The 11,212-nt window shown below is 37.2% G+C and overlaps 1 long non-coding RNA gene across 12 annotated transcripts in view; it reads left to right on the forward strand.

The window, feature by feature from the left end:
- LOC108448016 overlaps window positions 1-9,735 on the forward strand; it is a 207,921-nt gene extending 198,186 nt beyond the window's left edge. For all 12 annotated transcript variants that reach the window (XR_001863779.1, XR_001863780.1, XR_001863783.1 and 9 more), the window contains one exon: window positions 1,306-9,735. This is a non-coding gene — a long non-coding RNA (uncharacterized LOC108448016). The remainder of the gene's footprint in view (window positions 1-1,305) is intronic.
- Window positions 9,736-11,212: the final 1,477 nt, after the last annotated feature.

An 11,212-nucleotide genomic window follows, 5' to 3' on the forward strand; every position in this document is an offset into this window, starting at 1 on the left:
GAGTGCTCACTAGGAAAGGTAGTCAATGATTAATTTTATGTGTAGTTTCCCTCATTCAATGAAAACTTGGTTAAGTTCTCCCTAAAGGAGTATTTAAAAAAAAATATTTGTGAAAATAAAGCATCTTTTGAACTTGGAACTCACCATCATTTTCACAAAACCATCAGGAGCTGTTAATATATTGATGAACATGTGGTGACAACATTAGCTATAAAATCCCTTTGAGATTTGCTGGGAAAAAAGAGATATCCAGATTCAAGTAAAACTTACTGCTTTGTTAGCCCAGCATGAGGAATTCCTGATTCCCCACTTGTCTGTTGTGTTTAAATATTATAACTCAAATATGCTTACATAAAAGCTTATTGATTGGAAGAATCACTTGCTTTTTGTGCATTAGTTAATCAGGCTGCTGTTTTCAAATCTGTCCAGGAACCCACAATGGAACCTTTCCTAATCCATCTGTTTAAGTCTCAAATGGTTTCACTGCTCCACTCACTTACCAGCACTGCTGGAATGTTAGTGCTTTATGATTAAAGGATATTGTTGTTCTTTTCATCCATCATCCTGGAGTTTGCTATTAATAACACAATTCTTTCTTTCTTTCTTTTCTTTCTTTCTTTCTTTCTCTTTCTTTCTTTCTTTCTTTCTTTCTTTCTTTCTTTCTTTCTTTCTTTCTTTCTTTCTTTCTTTTTCTTTCTTTCTCTCTTTCTCTCTCTCTTTCTCTCATTCTTTTTTCCTTTTTGGCTGTTTCCTTAAAAAGCTGCTTAGATTTTCTGTTCTTCTCTGTTTTGCCTTATTCAGATCAGTCATTTTCAGCAACGAAGGTAGTTGGACAAAAAAATAAATCGCATCAGTGCTTTCTGGAAAATATGCACTGCCTTGCAGTATTTGAAAAATGCATGGGGGAAAAACAAAAGAAAATTAAGCTAAATGCGAGAGAGGAAAAGGTGGAATTGTAGTTGGAGGCATCAAACTATACAGAACTCTCTGTGACTCCAGAAACATGTATGAATTATTGTTTCCTACTCATAGTAATGTCTGAAAGCATTTTTTTCAGCATGTGCTTGTGATTAAATTATATTATGGGGAAAAAAAATGAGATTTAATTTCTATTCAGGTATACTACACTATGTGAAAAAGAGCCCACTGTACTTCTCTAAAATAGCTAAGCTGTATTTGGACATAACTGTTGATCAGCGACATTTCAAATAAAATGAGGAACCTTCTTGTTTTTTCTATCTCTCTCCAAAGGAAAAGTGACTTAACTTAAGAAAACAATAAGGATTTTATTTTTTTCCTTTATAGGTGGATAAGAGTCATGGATGTTAAAGGAGACATTACTCAGGCTGTTGTGAAAGATCTGATACCAGATTCAGTCAAAGGGGACGAGTGTCATCCTGAGAGCGCTCCTCTCTGGGACAGGAAACCGACGGAGCGAAGCCCTGAGAACATGCTGCGACACTTCATATTCAATCCACAGCCCTATAAAGAGATGAAAAATGAGACTTGTCCAAAGCTCTTACCTCAGCACCCAGTGGCAAAAATAAAACGTGAGCTTGGGACCAGGTCTCTTTGAAGCTGATTTTTTCTATTTTTTTTTAAACTCTCCAACAGGCCTCTGGTGGTTACAGGTATTGATCGTCAGAAAGTAATCTGTTCAGGTTTGGGGGCATGCCAGCCCGAATCCTGGAGTACGTTCCTTACTCTCCAAGGACACATTGAGCTTTTTATACTGTCCACAGTGGCATGCTTGTCAGCTGTCTAGCTTCTTTGTCTCTACTGCTCTCCCTGTTTGTGGAAAGCATATAATTAAACCTCCCTTCTACAAATATTACACATTACTACTCTAGAATTTTCTGCCAGTGCTGAAGGTTTTTTACCCCATTTTTTAACCCTCATTTTTCTTCTGTAATCATTATTTGATTCCCTCTGGCTGTCTGCTACTTATTTGTAGTAGTACCATTCATCCATTGAGACTTTTCCATCTGTCACACAGTTTTGCTTTCTCTCCCCAGAAGCTTTCTTCTCCTACTGTGCCATGCTTGATTTTTTGGGTTGAGTTGCATGTTTGTATGCTCTTTTTTGTATTTTTAAAAATGTTTCAGTATTCAGAACAAATACAACAAGAAGAGAAAAAAAACCCCAACATAGCAAAGAGCAGCTCAAATTCAACATTACACACAGAGACAGGATGAGGAGACTGAGATTCCTGGTGAATTAAGGAATCAACAAATATAGCCAGGGCAGAAGTACTGGCCAGACCTTGCTCTCTCTGAATAGTTTCCATTTCCTTCAAAATCTTTCCCGTTTTGTGCTAGATAAATAGGTTATGTCAGGAAATGTTGCATTCCCTCTGCTATACTCCCTTTGCTGTATTGATTATAAAGACTATCTGAGGAAAACCAAACATGCTGAGGTACAACACTGTGATTACTTAAAGAAAAGAATGTTTTAAAGTGCCAAACAGTCCCTTACTAAAACAAGATCGTGGTCATAGCCTTCATTTAAAATTCGATGAGCATTTTTTGTTTGCAGAGGTTAGATATTAAAGAAATGAAGCACTTGTTAGTGTTTCTGAAATACAGGATGGGCTAAAGCCAGCAGCATAACCCTTCAGAATTATTGTTTTTTATCCGTGTATTTTCAACCCCTATTATGGTCTAAATGGGGAGTGTGTCAAGAAAATCTTGGTTTTTGATGTGAGCAAGAATAGGAGATTTTACAGCTGCTCTACAGATCACTTGCAATTGAATCAAATCTCAAATCTTTAGCCTTGGAGGACAACTCACAAAATTACCTGCTTCCAATAATACATTTTCAATAACTCTTTATTAATGCTCTCTTCTTTTCCTCTTACACTTCTCATTCTATCTTCTTATGCTCTTGTTTCAAAAGTTCCTGCAAGTTTATCACGATTGTTAGGATTAGTAAAAAGTATGTGTTGTGTTTTGAAAAATCTTTTTTCTCAGTAGAAATGCTTCCATTGTTTATAAAATTGCTTCTCTGGCTATATAGAAAGTGCTGATAGTCTCCAAGCAAACACAAAAGCTGTGAGCGTGTCCTTATTTGAATGGCGATGCCTAGAAAGTTTCCTTTGCTACCAGCTACTTCACTGCACTGTTCTTAGAATGAAGTGGGTGGAAAAAAAAAATCTTCAGAATCTTCATTATGCACTTGTATGGGCAAATGTCTGAAAATGTAGGTATTTTATAAAAATCCTATTTATAAAGTGTCATCCCGTGAAGGGGTCATTCGGACCCAGCTTTTACTTTACCTGAACTTTTACGGTGTTTTGCAAAGGAAAATAAATGGTTCCTTTTCTGAAATAAATTATGAAAATAAAATTTAAGAAAATGAGTGAAAACACAAAAGGGGAAGGAATGTGAGAGAGACAAACAGCTCCTACAGTCCCTCCTGACCATTGAAAACTTTTCTGTTTCTTCTCAAGAATAAAGGATTAAAAAAATAACAAGGGTGAAAGTGTTTCTCTGCATGTGTGTGTGTAACCACAATTTGATGGTCCCACTGTAGGATCAATGTACACCTACATCACTGAAGTTTATCCTGCCTGCTCTGGAAGACCCTCAGTGGGTGAAGTTTCACTGTTGCACAGGGAAGCTAGACCAGTGCTTTATTAAAACCACTTTTTCTTTCGGAAACTTAGGTCTATTACTTCTTTTTATTTTACCCAGAATGGATTAAGCAAATCTATAATTATCTTCTACACCGTAGCCATTGCTCAAATGCCTCCTTCCATTTTCTTTGATTTAAGGTTAAACAGGCACAGTTCCTTCAGGCTTTCCTCACAGGCCTGATGATTTACATTTGACTCCTGCTGATCCACTTCTTTCCAACATGAGGGCTCAGAGGTACATGCAAACCTTCAGATGACACTTCCTGGGCTGCACAGATGGATTATTTCATCTGCCTTGCAGATGTTGGTAGGTTTTCTTCTTGTAGCCTCATCACATTCTTTGACACCTTTTTGAGGCTAATCTTAAATTTCTATTCCTTTGTTTGTGTATACTGCAAAATAAAGTAAATTTGGATGGCAGTATGATGAAAGAAGTAGGGCAGGGACCTTACAGCTGTGAAACCCAAAACCAACCCAGCTGGTGGATGTGGTAAACCAAACAAATGGCCTACATGGTTAACTGAGTTAGTTTTTGGTAGTCCTGTGAGGAGCAGGTGGTTGGATTCTCCGATCCCTTGCAAGTCCAGATATCCTGTTCTGTTCTGTGGACCTATGAGGGGATGCTAACACCAGTGGGAATCTCTACATGTGGAGGAACACATTCTCATAACCTCTGAGAGTCAGGAGCTTGGTGTGACAGGCTTGCTATTGGTCCTGTTCTGAAAGTGTTTAATTCCCATATATGTAAACTTAATGAAATGGAGAGGACAAAGGAGTAGAGAGGGATTGTTGCTTAGCCTAGGAAATCTGTAGCACAGGATGCAGGAATTTCACTATGCTCTGGGCTTCTATCGTCTTGGCAGGAATAGAAAAAAAAATAAAGTGAATACTGCACCCCAAATAGTTGAACAATTTTTTTTTTAATTTTTTTTTTTTTAATACAACATTTAAAAATTCTAAATCTACACTAATACCTAAAAGTGACCCAGGTGGTAAAAGTAGTCTTCAGGGAAGAGTCTGGACACAAGAAGGTCTGTAGATATCTTCAAGGGTATGGTCAAGTAGGCTGTTTTTCATGTGAGGCAGTTATTTCTAAGTTACTATTTTTCAGTAGGATTGTGTACAATCCTTTGTGTACAGTACTAATCTGAAAATCTTGTTCTGTCTTTGTGGCCAATACTTTCTGTCTTTTTCTTTTGCAATAAACTAGAGTGGCTCTACCTATTAATTGAAGATTTTCTTTTAAAGCCACTGCCTGTTTTTCCCTTCCTTCCTGCTTCATGCCATCACTTTAAGATTTCAGAGCCATAGACCAGAGTGCTTGTGTTAAATGAATATATTTGACAGGAGTTAAGTCTTTTGGGCATTGCAATAGGTTTTCCTCATCTTGGCATGTGAAGACTGAGAGTGTTCTTTGACACCAGCAGCAGAGGATGTGAGCACAGCAACTTTCAGGGCATCAGAAGTGTCAGCACAAGGAAAAATCAGCAAAAGTAGACAGTGTTGAGGTAATTTTCCCACACCATGCCATGAATTTAGCCAACTGGTGCTCCTGTGAGTTCTGGGCTGACAGAGTTTCCTTCTTTGTTGCTAAATATCACATAAAGTGTTCTGTCAGCATCAAGACTTGTTCACTCCCCTTATGTAGTAAAATAAAAATATAATCCTTATGCCCATGTTTGAAATTTGAGCATAAGTTAAAGAGAAGCAAAAAAATAAAAAAAGAGTAAACCTTTCCAACAGGCCAAAACTGCATTTTGGAGGTTCATTTTTCAGAACATCATGTAGTCAATGCTGTCAAGAAGAGTTGAAGGCGAAAGATATGTAGGGCACAAGTACTAAAAATTGAAAATCTTACTCCCATTAAAATGCATGGGATTTCTGCCAGTTGCCATAGACATCAGTGGCAGCAACATCCTGCTATTTTTTTCTGTTTTTACTTTCTGCTTTCCACATCTTTTTATTTATTTTTGAATCCCGAGAAAATGAAGTAAAACACACCAGGGTTTCCAGGGTGTATATCAGAGATTTACTGATGTTTTTAGGATTAAAATTATTTAATTATGTTCCAGATTTCATAGTGATGATTAGAACCTATGGTCAGGAAGAATTATAGTGACACTTAGGTTAGAGACATCTGATCTTATGAGTACTGATAATATGGTTATTGGTCTGAGTTTTGCTGCACCCAGCTGGGAATTAGCTAAGGTACTTAAGGGCAAAAGTGAAAGGCTGGGCTCTCTTTCTGTGTGGCACAAACATCAGATGAGAAAGTGAAAGCTCTGAATCACAAGAGAGCTTCCAATTTTAGCATGGCTTTGAAAAGGAAGATTTCTGCACCTGAAGAGTTTTGCATATATGCATTACTGACAATGTATGACTGCACATTTTTTTGCACAGTATCATTTCTTCTGTTTTTATTGTTCTATTTTAAATTTCTAGCTTCTTTAGTAGTGGTATTTTTCATGTAATCTGGATCCAATATCATTGCTCTTATATATGCCATGACCTTAAAATGACGGGAACCACTGCAAAAAAGGGCTGCAAAAGTTGGTCTTTGAAGCTATTTCCTCTCCCTTTCAGTGTCCCATAAATGTCTCCAAGTCAGAATCACTGCTGCTTCTTTTCCTGCTTCAGCAGCTGAGATGCTTAGAGAGGTTGTCCTGCACCCTCCATCCCAGCCACTGCCCATGGGACAGATAGATGCCCAGAAGTTTCCTCTCTGTCAGGATTTGTCACTGCCACTTGCCAAGAGCAAAATGCGGGTGCTAGGTTTAGGAATCCAGATATTGGCAATAACGTGGCTGTCTTCCTTGTAAACTTCTGAGTGGCTATTTCTATAAATATATCTCATTTTTTTAGGACTTTACTTGGGAAAAGTATTGACTGAAAAGTGTCAAGAAACACAAAGATCTTGACTGTACTCAAAGCAGTAAAGGTTCATAGTTGGGAATAACTTTAACCAGTATGGAAAAAAGCCTCTTAGTGTATTTTTCTCAGGTGTCTGACAATTGTTTAGATATCAATCTTTGACACTTGTATTTATCAAAATACAGAGTGTCCTCCTATAACCAAAGAGGGATTCTGAGTTTCCTGTCTCACTTCTCTTTCAGTGAGGAAAAAGTGCTATTCTGCAACTCTCATATAAATGGATTAATTTAAACTCAAAATGTTATATAGCTTCTTTCCCTTTAGGTGTTAATAGTTTTATGTTAAAAAAAAAAGGCTTTAAAAATATCTTCTTGTCCTTTTGACCTCTAATAAAAATGTCATGATTTTTCTCAGCATTTTAGTTAAAAATATGAAGTCAAATGGATTTATTGTGTGAATTGATTAAGAAAAAACAAGAAACCTAGATAACGTATTCCTGGAAAACTTAATTTCCTAAAAGTACAATATTTTTCTCTACCTCATAAATATTATACAGGATCAGCCCTTGAAAGTAAATAAAATGTAATTACTATTGATGCTTTATATGATGTTCAGCATCTTTAAATGATAATCCAGGATTAAATCTTTGTATAAACTAAAGTAGTCTGAGTAATTTCGCCTTAATTAGTCTGCCTTTTGTTTGTGTAACAACCTATGCTGATTTTTTTAATGCAAGTTAAATACACGGAGCAAAACAAGCTGCAAGCACACAAGTTTAAGGACGATTAACACAGCCCTTACAGTGCTTCTCAATTATTTTCTATATGGAAAGGTCAGTAGAGAAGACTGGAGAGGTCAGTTTGGAAGGGTACGTTACTGTAGCTTGTGTGGAAAACCACAAACCATGTTGCAGTCTTTATCATGGTAAATTCTTGGTACCACTTTTGGTAAAATAAAAGGATACCTGAAGCTTCTCTACTTGCAGTGTAATCAGTTTTGAGGCAGTATTTTCAGTTTAGGGCAAGAAATCACTCAACCATGTCCCCCTCCAACCTCCACCCACCTTTTTTTTTTTTTTTCTTTTTTGGTCACTGTTAAAACTGTAACTAGGTTTTCTGGGAAAGTACATCATCCAGTGCTTCCCCATGTCTTTCCTTGAAGTATTTCTTTTGTCTGTCTCCGTTATACCCGTGTGCAGTGACACAATGTTTCTGCACAGTGGGAGCTTGAAATCTCTGAAGAGGCTTTCCAGCACTGCTTTTTAGACTGAAATCATTACAATCTTCAATAGGTACTTGGATTTGAAAAACTAGCACATTATTATTCTCTGGACTGTCTGGATGTAAAAAGAGGCTATTTTCTTGCTTCCTTTTATTTATTTATGTCCCTGGGTACACATTGCCCTTACACCTAACTTTAGTTTGTTTGGATCTCAATCGGAGCTGCAATTCAGATGTCTTGTGCTGTTTGTGTTTTTCTTTCATGTAAGGTTTTACATTATAAATGAGAACTCTGTCAGAGAGATTTATATTTTGGTTCTACTTAATGCTTTTGAGTTGCACATCCTCTTTTGTATGTGTAATTATCATAGTTATTATTATCACTAACACGGTGCAGCATATTGTACGGTATGTTACAATAAATGTTATGATGTGTAGCATAACAGATGTTTGTTAATATGTCTATGATTTTTAAATGCCAACAACTTGCACAGCTTCAGAGGACATTCAAGTTATCTCATCTGATATCCTCTAAACCACAAGCTGCATCTGTTGTACCAGTAAAACATTATCCTGAGCCCAGGGACTTTGGTTAGGTTAATTTGTCATGGGACGCACCACTTTTTTCCCCTAGCAAGAGGAGGAAAGATCAGGATTCTAGCAGCTCCTGAGGACTGTGTTGTGAGGGGAAATGGATTAGGAAAGGTTTGCCCAGGTGATCCTGGCTATGCTCTGTGGCCCTTTCTGCAGAAAAAAGGCTCCAGACTCCTCCAGAAGTCCCGCTGAACTCACCAGAAAGGAAACTTCTCTCTAACCCTAAACCTGGTGCGTGTTTACCCTGGACACATGATCAAGTGATGGTCAAACATCTAAAAAACTTAAGGGAATTAAAAAGACACAATGCCACAATGTCAGAGAACATGTATCAGCCTTGTTCCTTTTGTGTAACAAATACAAATCCCCCCTCCCCCAACTTTCCATTTTGGCTGTTTAAAGGCTGTAACTCAATTAAACATTAAAAATTCATAGTATAGACATTTCTAAAACATGCAAAATGGAAAATTCAATTTTTTCTTTGCTATTTCAACCATATAGCAAGACAAGAACAGATACAGACCAGCATCTACAGTCTTTGTTTGGTCTTGTAATGCATACAGTGGTTTTCTCTTACTGGACCAACTTCTGGAGTTCTGTTGAATGGCTACAGTACTTGGAAAACCTATATGACAAAAGTTACATAGTCTTCCCAGGGGAAAAGCACAGATCAACAGGATCACGTGAGAACAGCCCAGTTTGGAAATTACTCACATTGTATTTCTCAATGATAGTAACAAAGATGCATCAGAGCCATGGTTTGCTTAGAAGTAATGTAACCTTTAACCAATTTTGTGTTGGCCACACTTGCAGAGTCTCTGGATCAAATTACACAGTTCTGTATTACTGTGGATGTGTTTAGTGATGCTCAGGAATTTTTTATTTTGATGGAACATTTACCTGCACTCAAAAGAAAGAAAAAAATCAGGCAAAAATTCCTGCAAATTATTTTAAAAACTTCCTAAAAGCACTCTGATGGTCTCATTGCTGATAGGTGACATAAAATTCATTGATGCAAAGAGCTATATTATTCCTGGGCATCAGTTTGATCACTAAAAGACCGAGAGGTATCTTGAAGCAGTGAGAAGAATCAATTCTTCTATTCTGTCTTGAATTACTGAGGCCCAAGGAAAGAAGAACGGAGCACAGCATTTTCTATCAAAATGACAGAGTTGAGATTTGCTCTGTTTTCTAAGCACTAAAATGCCTGTTACATTTATTGATATGTGATGTGGCTCATTGTGTTTGTGCAGCTTCCCAAGCATCAGTCCCATCTTCCATTCATTTTGTGGCCTTTTGAAGGTGGCACAACGCTTACTAACCTAAATTAGCATAGAATGGGTGCTGCCAACTGTAAGCTACCACTGGAATTTCAGTACACAACCAGATTTTAATAAACACTAACACTGGTTTGAATCTATGCCAATGTCATTCTTGCTGTCTCTGGATAATATAACTGCATAATAAAGTGTGTGTCATGCTTTCCTAACGTCTTACAGTTACTCAGCATTAACCTGCTGGGCACACTGGGATTCTAAGGAACCTAGACAGAAAAACAAGCTGCTGCTGAAAACAACACAGGGATCAATATCTTGTATTACTGTAAAAATCCTTCTGGGCTTAAAACCTTATTTTCTTGTGTTTGGCAGGGAGCCCCAGAGAGTAACAAGGAGGGTGAATCACAGCAGTTGTAGCAAATGTGTTCCAGCAGAAAGTGTTCGTGGGTTTCATGGATTTGAAGGGTTTTAAGGCCAGAAGGGGCTGTTGGATTGTCTTGTCAGACCTCCTATTTAGCAGAGGCTGTAGGACATCCTGGTATTAATCCTTGCCTTGCATTCAGTAACTCTGCAAAGACAAGGCTGTACCTTTCAGAAAGGCAACCGATCTTTACATCATTTTTCACAGTGCTTTCTGCTGTTCTGATGGGTAATTGTCCTTAGAATGATAAACATGGGCCTTATTTTCTATTTAGTTGTCTTTGACTTCCAAAAATCAGATCTCACCATGCTTGATTTAGACTGAAAAAACTTTTTAGTGCAATTTCTGATTTTTGTGTGATCAGCTTGTCTCTCTTTCCTTGATAAGGAGAAAACTGTCTCGAGGCCTAGAATGAAAGACAGGCATTTCAAAATTTAATTCCTCTCATAATTCTTGGTCAATTTGGACACATTAAAACACCTTAAGGTTTTAGATTCCAAACATACACAAGGTGTGCAAGATATTCAGAGGCTTTTAAAGTAATAATAATAATAATGTAACATTAAAAAAAAATTATTCTTGCAACAAGGCACATTTGAGAAATTGCCTATTTTACCCCCAGAAAATCAAATTTGAGAGCTCTACTCTACAAGGCACCTGCATTACCTGAAAAAGTCGTATATTTTTCAGCTACACCTAGTTCAACAAGTAGATGAGTTCATGAGAAAGAGGCATCTTAAGAAGCCTCACATTTAAGGCCTGATCCAGCTCCTGCTGCAGTCAGAGTGTGGGGGGGTCCACTGACTGCACTAGGGGTTACATCAGGACTTTGCTGAACAGTACAACTGTTCTTTGCAAAGATGATACATTTAAATATGAAAAGTAACGAAGTAAGCATGGCAAATTTTGGTTTAGTTGGAATCTAATTTTCATAGCTTTTTTAAAAAAAAAATTAGAGATAGATATCTCTATTGTAAGTATAGAAATATATAAGTAAGATACAGGTAAAAAAGATGGCTGCATAAATTAAATTGTGTCTGCTGAAGTTATTAACATCACAAAGCTACATGTTAGAGGTAGAATCCTGACCTCACTGAAGTAGAAGAGATGTTCTGCCTTTAGAAACGTAAAATTTTCTTATTGATTTGAATTGGGTAAACTAAATTCTTCTTTTACTCCATTAAAGAGCATAAAT

This window comes from Corvus brachyrhynchos, unplaced genomic scaffold, assembly GCF_000691975.1.
Source record: "Corvus brachyrhynchos isolate BGI_N302 unplaced genomic scaffold, ASM69197v1 scaffold14, whole genome shotgun sequence".
NCBI lineage: Eukaryota > Metazoa > Chordata > Aves > Passeriformes > Corvidae > Corvus > Corvus brachyrhynchos.